The sequence below is a fragment of the Protopterus annectens genome, chromosome 5.part0, assembly GCF_019279795.1.
Source record: "Protopterus annectens isolate FY-2018-M chromosome 5.part0, PAN1.0, whole genome shotgun sequence".
In the NCBI taxonomy this organism is placed as follows: Eukaryota; Metazoa; Chordata; order Ceratodontiformes; family Protopteridae; genus Protopterus; species Protopterus annectens.
This window is the reverse complement of record NC_056735.1, coordinates 1,524,056,673-1,524,065,727: the sequence shown is the minus strand read 5'-3', so window position 1 is coordinate 1,524,065,727 and position 9,055 is coordinate 1,524,056,673. Positions and strand designations below refer to the sequence as shown.

At 42.6% G+C, this 9,055-nt stretch overlaps 1 protein-coding gene across 1 annotated transcript in view; it reads right to left on the bottom strand.

The window, feature by feature from the left end:
* The window catches only part of MYO16 (myosin XVI), a 2,679,924-nt gene that overhangs the window by 1,559,629 nt on the left and 1,111,240 nt on the right, over positions 1-9,055 (bottom strand). The window lies entirely within an intron of this gene.

The following is a 9,055-nucleotide window of genomic DNA, read 5'->3' as shown; positions in this document are numbered from 1 at the left end:
ATGTGCATGTGTGGTGTATTTTTGTGTGTTTGTTTTGTAGTGTGAGTGTTGTGGTTTATGTGTTTTGTGGTGTATGCTGTGTGTTCGGGATTTGTAATTTCGGGATTGTGAAGGTTTGGTATTTGAAGGTTTTGCCTTTATGGTTTTGAGAAACTGAAATTCGAGATTTCAGTATTTCAAGATTATAAAGGGGAACCATATATACACACTCATTCATAATATCTGTTATCTTATATAACCTGTCTAAGATGTACTTTTACTCTAATTTTTTTGTCAGCAGATGCTTCAAGAAAGTATAAATAAAGGAAGGCACAAGTTTATTTTGGATAGACAAAGCCAACAGTAAAAATAAACAAAAAATCAATTCACTCACCTCAAAGTATTCTCCACATTGCCTTCATTCTTAAATCTCTTCTCCTCTACATCTATCCCTCATACTTTGTTCACTTTTGTGACTTCATCCCTCACATACCCTAATTTCCCACCTCCATTCTTCGACTTATTTATTAACGGGGTTAAGAACAAATTTACTGCAGGCTCATTACAGGAGATATGTGTATTATCATGGTAATTTAGAAAAGTTATGCTAGCTGAAAGAATGCTAACATTATTGAGCTATAGTCAACAGCCATGCCTGTTGCATTCACTTTTTCTCTATCTTCAACTTCCAAGCACTGACTGCAATTTTGGAAAAATCTGCTTTCAGGCTTTTTTCTATTCTAAAGGTGTAGACTTTTATACGATTCACTTCATTCCGTTAGGTCTGACTTTCATACATTGATTTACCTAACTGTAAGACAAAGAGATTTATTCATAATGCAGTTTTGATTGACACAAAAAATGCCATCAAGTTTTCCTGGATACATTTAATCACCTGATATTTGGCACTGGTCCTCTAGTTTTGTTGTTTATTTGAAGGATAGAACTATTCAAGCCACTGTTAATTAAATATTGGCTTTTTCTGCATTGGTGTCCCTCAAGGAACCATACTGTCTCTGTTTTACTTTCTATATTCATTATTGAACACCTCTTTTATGACAAACATTTCAATACTGTCATATTCTGATGGCCAAGTTCTAAACAGGCAAGGAAAAGCAATTACTGAATTTCCAAAATGCTCCAAATGGATTTAGCAGATATCTGGTATTTAACAGAGAATAATAACTTGGCTATCAGTTTTGAGGAACTTTAGTAACTTAATTGTGTGATTAAGTTTGAAGAACTTTTAATTTAAATTCAATATCCTAAAACATGAAAGCACAAATAAATGGCTAGATTACACACACACAGACACACACACACACACACACACACACACACACACACACACACACACACACACACACACACACACACACAACTGCACAATTACACAACCAGACATGCAAACATGCACATGGACAATTTTGTGGTAGGAAATCTCAATCATACTACAAGCCTTTATGCATCCAAAAGAAAGAATGGATGCACAGCATCAAAAGATGGTGAATATGTTTTCTCCTTGTGCAAGGTGAGCAGATCTCTCCATTGTTCATAGGTTCATAGAAGGTTACTAGGCCCTAGAGCCCTTACAAGCCCAGCCATATTTATCCTGAGTTGCCCCAATTGTTAATGGTTAGGTGAGCGAAGTTCACAGAGGTAAGGGTCTATAGTAGTTAATTCTGATGTCCTCTGTCCAGGATGAAGATGGGGCCACTCCAAGAGTGAATTTGCAGTCACCCATCCATTGACCTACATTGCATTTGAAGAGGGTCAGGGAGGGTCTCTGTTTTGCTTAAACTGGAAGCCTGTTTCAGAAAAGTGCCAGTCTCTGGGAGATGTATCTATCTCTCCAGCATGACCAGTTCATGTCAGAGGTTAGGTTAAGATCTCTGGAGCGAGTGACCCTTATGAAGTTTGATTTATGAATGTGTAGCATTTCCATTAGGGCCAGGTCAGAGACTGCTCTGTAAGCCAGGCAAAATCCACCCACCAGCAGCCTGTAGGAGACAGAATACAATGAGAGGGCTTTCAGTCTTTCCATGTAAGACTTGTTTTGTGTACCTTGCAATTTCTTGGTGAGAAACTTCTGTGGTCTCTCCAGTTGTTGTATGTTTCTGCTGAGGTACCTGCAAAAGGGAGCATTTTACTCAATTTTTGGTCTGATGAGGGCCACGTATAATGGAATTATAACAGCCTTAGATTTAGATGTGATGCCTTTATTTATAAGATGGGCCACATAGAAGGATTCCCTTACTACTGTAAATATGTGATGGTCAAAGTTTCAGCACAGATAGCTGAATTAGTAACATTAACTGAAGCATGTGAATTAGCCAAGGATATATCAGTAACTAGGGTTCTATTGGGAGGTCTGTTGGGTGCCATATTTAAAAATGTTTTAGAATCCATTTAGGTGCATGCACCACTATCCACAAGCGGTCCTGTGGTCTGGTTGCTCGTCGAGCCTCCTCCCTTCTACCCTGGGTCCTTCACTATGAATCTTGCAAAAGACAGTGTTTTTTACCTGGGTAACTTCAAATAATAAAGAACCATCTCCTCCTGCTATCTGGAAGATGCCTAAAGTGTTCAGCTCACCCTCGGTGCGGTTTATCCCCCAAGTACCTAAGACACAGTCCTCCTACCCCAGGTCCTCCACTCTGAGTCTTGCAAAAGACAGTGTTTTTACCTAGGTAACTTCAAATAATAAAGAACCGTCTCCTCCTGCTATCCGGAAGATGCCTAAAGGTTTCAGCTCGCCCTCGGTGCGGTTTATCCCCCAAGTACCTAAGACACAGTGTATGTAGCCCTAACCAGACAGTTTTTTATACTGTTTAAGGTAATTACTCATCATCAGTGTATTAATATCTTGCCTCTAGAGTGCTTAAGCAGCCGACCACAGCCTGCGTGCCCCTCTCGCCCACCCCAATTACATTTTATTTGTTTTCTCTCCCTCTCCAAATACTTTATAAGGCTCTCATGATAAAGTATCCTTCCCAGTTTTGCTTTTCCTCCTATCGCCACTAGGTGGCATATTCACCTAGTAACATGCTATCTCTAACGATAGTCTATTTCTCCCACTAATTGCTACTGAACCTGGACCCTTTTTCTTCACTTTTCTCCTTCCCAGTCATACTCCCTACATTTTCTCCTCCCTAAAACACTTTTTCCCCCATCCTTTCAGGTAGCACTCTGTACTTACATTTTTACATCTCTACTGCTGTCTCTAGTATTTGCTTACAGATTGTTTTTCTCTGTAGCTGCTTCTCCCTTTGGCTCTTTTTCCCACCCCTATTTTCCCCCTCTCCTATCCTACATTTCTTACTCACCCTGTTTCCCCTCCCCCTAGCCTACTTCCTCCTAAGAAGTTATTTCCTTTAGGAGGTCTGTTGGGCGCCATATTTAGAAATGTTTTAAATCCACTTAGGTGCGTGCACCACTCTCCACAAGCGGTCCTGTGGTCTGGCTGCTTGTCGCACTTCCTGGTAAGAGTTTAACATAACAGAATTTTTTATAAAATGAAAATGCTTGTATACATGCTGGACTTTAATTACATGTACTGCTTTGATTGTTTATGCCTCCTGGACACATACCGGTGTTATCACAGCGTGCTTGTTCGGAGGCAATCCCTCCGTTAGCTGTAGCCTAATCATAGTGTCTAGCAGTTATGCCCTATCTAATTGTAAGTGCGTATGTCTCTAGGCTTAGCGTTAAAGCTGTTTCACGCATTTACTAAGGCTGCAATATTAGCATTCCATAGATTAGAATTTTTGTAACATGCTTGCTCCATGAAATATCCCCACTGCCAATGTTTTCAGGTGTTCATAGGTTCATAGGTTCATAGGTTCATACTAGGCTATCTGCCCTAGGGCATTTATAAGCCTAGCTGGAAAGTGTTTGGCTTTCGCCACCCATTTTAAATTTATTTTGCTATGCCCATTTTCGAGGTTAGTATACTGTGCCTCTGTCTAACAGTAACACAGAAGTGATACCTGGGGTAAACCTACGATCTCCCATCCACTCATCAAGATTCCTCTTGAAGAGAGTCAATGAGGGACTCTGCCTAACCTGGACTGGGATTTTATTCCAGAGTGAAGGGAGCCTCTGGGTTATGATTCTGTCCCTCCAGCATGTCCTATTTATTTCAGTGCTGAGGTTCAAGTCTCTCGAGCGCGTAGCTCGATGGGATTTGGATTTTCTGAGGTGCAGCATGTCCATTAATTCCAGGCTGGACATGGCTTTATACGTCAGGCACAGATTGCCTCTGAACAGGCGGTATGCCACTGAGTAGAGCTGGAGTTTATTTAACCGAGCAGCATATGGCATCTGAGCCCTTTGATCCTCTTGGTGAGGTACTTTTGGGGTCTTTCCAGTTGCTGCAGGTGTCTGGTAAGGTACATCCCAAAAGGGGCATTGTACTCAATTATGGGCCTGATGAGGGATGAGTAAAGAGGCACGATGACCTCCCCTGATCTAGATGTGAATCCCTTCATGATTAGGTGGGCTATATAAAATGTTTTTCTAACCACTTTGGCCATGTGGTTGTCAAATGAGAGATTGCTATCAACTTGGGTCCCCACATCCCTAATTACTTCTTCTGTACTTAATGGATTACCACCTATGTGGTAATTTGTGGGCACTTTGTTTTTGCCAAAGGGGATGACTATACACTTTTTGGCATTTAGCTTGAGGCCATGGCTCTGGCACCAGTTGTCTGTTTCTATGAGGCCCTTATGGAGGATGCTTGTGTCATCTGGAGAGTCGATTATGGCACCCAGTTTGCAGTCATCTGCGAACTTGGTCAGCCACAGTCCTTCTGTGTTGGCCTGTACCTCCGAGAAATATATACCGAACAAGAGAGGTCCCAGGACTGAGCCTTGTGGGACACCACTTATAACTGGTTTGGAGTCTGACATGGCTCCAGCAATTCTAACCATGTGGGTTCTGTCCTTGAGCCAGTTTGCAATCCATTTAGTGACATAGGGGTTTATATTTAAGCTGGTGAGCTTATCTATAATGCCCGAGTGGGGTATTGTATCGAAGGCTTTTGCGAGGTCCAGGTAGGCTATGTGGACCACCTTCCCCTCGTCAATGGCCTTGGTGACTGTTTCAAAGAAATCAACCAGGTTTAAGAGGCAGGATCTGCCCTTAACAAAGCCGAACTGGGTAGGATCCAGTGTCTGTAGGTCCCCAATATCTTTATTTATGAGGTCCATGATGATCCTTTCCATAGCTTTGCAGACCAAGCTAGTCAGGCTTATGGGGCGATAGTTTCCAAGATCCATTGAGGCACCACCTTTATGGAGAGGGACCACTGCTGCTGTACGCCACTCTTTGGGCACATATCCTGTAGTAAGCCTGAGACTGAACAGTAATTTTATGTTTGGGTTTAGCTCTTCTTGGAGTTCATGTAGGACGCAGCCCGGGACACCTTCTGGTCCCATTGATGCTGTGTTTTTTGCTTTGGAGAGGGCGGCTCTTACCTGAGCATCTGAGATGTCAGGGGTCAGCACTCTGCTGGGATAGATATTTGCCCTTTTGGTGGGGGGGGGAGTTTGCGCTGAACCTGTCAGCTAGGATGTTGGCAATGTCTGTGGGTTCAGTGTATTTTTTGTCATTTTGGACTAATTCTGAGCATATCTGGGAATTACCACCCAGGTTCCTAACATAACTAAAGAAAGCCTTGTGATTATCCTTAGTGTCCTGTGCAATTTTTCTCTCAAAGCTGGCCTTAGACAATTTTATGAGTGCCCGTAGTTTTTTGCTAATACTGATCAGTGATGTCTTCCCTTTTTGGGATTTTGCTCTATCATTTAGTAGCTTCCTCCTTCGATTGTATAGTTTGTTTTTGGCTGGGGTCCACCAGACAGGACGTCTGCCTTTGGAGGATTGGGTCTTGGTTTTATTTGGGATCGCATGATCCATGCATTCCTGAAGGTGTTCATAGAATGCGTTTATAAAGGATTCTGCGGTCTGGGCCGTATTTTCCACAAGCCCGGGGGCTTTGAAGGATTCCACCTCGGTTTTGAGGAGTGTGAAATTTGCTTTAGAGAAGTTTTTCACTGTGGTTTTCTGGGCAGGGGGTAGGGTCGGGATGTGAATATCCAATGAGATTAGTTTATGGTCTGATCTTACCAGTGAGGGATACACTTCTGGTCTGGAGCATAGAGTCCCCATGTTGGTGATGATGAGGTCCAGTATGTTTTCCCCTCTTGTGGGAGTGGTAACAAGTTGTTCCATAGCATTTGAGTGTATAAATTCTATGAATCTTTGGGCTAGGGTGTTGGAGCTAGAGTAATGCTTCCAGTCTATGTTTGGGTAGTTGAAGTTGCCCAATATAATGGTGTTTGGAGAGACCTTCATATTTTCCAGTGTTCTCAGGAAGGCCGAGTGGGGTTCCTGGGTTTGGGAGGGTGGTCTGTAGCAGGCTATAATCTGGAAGGCAGTTTTACCCACTGTTGTTTGCACATGGATAGTCTCTGATGCTTCGTGCTTTGCCACCAACCTGGAGGTGTGGGTATCTTTGATGAATATCGATACTCCCCCTCCTTTTGTGGTTCGGTCCAAGTTTTGGGGCCGAAAAGCATGGTATGAGGTATAACCTGGTAGTGCTGGGGTGCTCTCGGGAGCCCTGAACCAGGTTTCTGTTACTGCACAGATATCAATGTTCTCCATGCTAAGGAGAGTTTTGAGTGTGTGCATCTTGAGGTTTAGACTTCTGGCATTGAGTAGCATTAGTCTTAGTTTCTTATCCCTTGTGATACCTACGGAGGTGGGTTTGTCTTTTGAGCCTTGACTAAAAAAGGCACTATGGGGGTAGCAAGAGCCTTTGCCAATATCCGAAAGCCCAGGGGTGACAGGTGCAAGCCGTCCCTAGCGAAGCATCGTGGCTGTCGAGCATATCATCCCAAGCTGACAGGCATTGGATCCCCTTTGAATGACACCAGTACTTAAGCCAATTGTTGAAATTGATCATCTTGTCTTCATATTGTGGCATCATTCTTGGTGAGGGTAAGATGCTACTCAAGGTCAGGGTCATACCGGCCTGGGCTACATGCTCAGAGAGCTCCTTTATGTCTCTTTTCATGTAGTCCAGGGAGGTACGTCTCAGGTCATTCACACCAGCATGGACAATGACTGAGTCATATTTGTACTTGCCTTGGAGTGACCTGAGTGCCTGTGTTATGTGGCGGATCCTAGCGCCTGACAGGCTGCTCACCGTGATCCTCTCCTTGTTCAGCCTGGTGAGTGGGACGTCAGGGTGCTTGACGATAGACTCACCTATTACAAGTGTATCAGGTGTGTTGTTTAGTCTTAAGGGCTGTGACTGTTCGGCACACTGGCTTTGTGAGATATGTGTTGCACGTGTTTTGTTTTGGGGTAGTGGTTGCTTGGGTGTCTGCTTTGGAGGTCTCTGCTGCTTAGGCAGATCTTTATTTAGAGCCTCTGAGTATGTTTTTGTGTGATTATGTGTTTGGTTTGCTGTTGTGGTAGGTCTATGTGAGACTGGAATTGTAGTGAGTGTGGTTTCCTTCTCCTCCTGACTGGTTATGCCAGTACTGAGTTGAGAGAGCTTAGCCTCCAGTTTGGCTATATGGTTGCATCTCTCACATGTGTTGGAATTTGTTGGGAGGAGGAGAGGGTTGTCTGTGTACATGAGGCAGTTGTAACATTGCCTCAAGATTCCCAGATTCACCAGCTGGACCGGAGAGGAGATTGACAACTGATGTTTGGACATGCTAGAATCATATTGGGAATTCCTTTATAATTGAAAACAAGGGCCAGTGGGGAGTGAAGGTGTAGTGCTTTTAATTTTTAGTGCTGACTTATATAATTGCTTTAGTGAGCAAGTGCCAGGTAACTTAAGTGCAATGTGTTACAGGTAACTTAAATGCAAAAATGACAAACAGTAACTTTCTTTCAAGTGAAACAAGAAAATAAGTACAGTAAGCAATGCAGATATCACTAGTGATCCACAGAAGCACTGAGAAGCCACGTATTAGGTGGAATTAGCGTTCCAGGGAAATAACAAGCAAACAAACAACAAGCATATAAACAAAGCTAGATTCAGCAGGCCTGGATCTAGTCTATGCGACAGCAAACAAGGTGTACCAATTTCAGTAAGATACAGTTCAAATATTCAGGCACTATAAACCTTTAATGTTTAATGGCGGCTCCAACTAGACAGCATAATTGCTAGTAATGCGTGGCAGTAAAACTGTCCCTACTGATAAATGAACTGACAATGTTATAATTGTACGACTCTAATGGTTTGGGTTATTGAAAAGTCATTTAATTGCGCTATTTATGTGATGCTTATTTAATTGCTATTTTTAATTTATGTGTTGAATTGTCCAACAATGTTATGACTGTATGGCCCTGGTTCTGTGATATTTGAGAAGCCGTTGAAGCGTGCCATTTAATGTGTTGCTTATATTGTTGCTGTTGTATTTTATGTGCTGCTGTTTCTGTTGTACCTATTTTGCTGTGTCCAACTGATGCTGCTTTTGTTTAAACGGAATACTGTAAGTATAGAGAATGGTGTGGGGATCCTTTCGTATCACTGCTTGCCTTGCACTAGCTCACTGCTGGGTGTACATCTTCTTAATCTCTCTGTGGAAACAGTGTCAGGTCTTGACTTCAGCTGCTTTGTCTTCTATATTTCGAATCTTGCTAACAATCTTCCTATCTTCCTGCCTGCCTAGCCTAACGCTTATTTAATCCACTCCTATTTTTTCTCCTTCTCTAACTCCCAATTGCTTTCTCTTCTTTTTTTCTCTGCTTGCCAATACTCAGATTTGTCCTCTTTTTTTTTTTTACAGCCTTCTACCCCGGGTCCGCCACTATGAGACTTGCAAAAGACAGTGTCTTTTTTTTTCCCTGGGTAACTTCAAATAAAAAAATGAACCATCTCCTCCTGCTATCCGGAAGATGCCTAAAGTGTTCAGCTTGCCCTCAGTGCAGTTTATCCCCCAAGTACCTAAGACACAGTGTATGTAGCCTATACCAGTTTTTTATACTGTTTAAAGTAATTACTATTCACCAGTGTATTAACATCTTGCCTCTAGAGTGCTTAAGC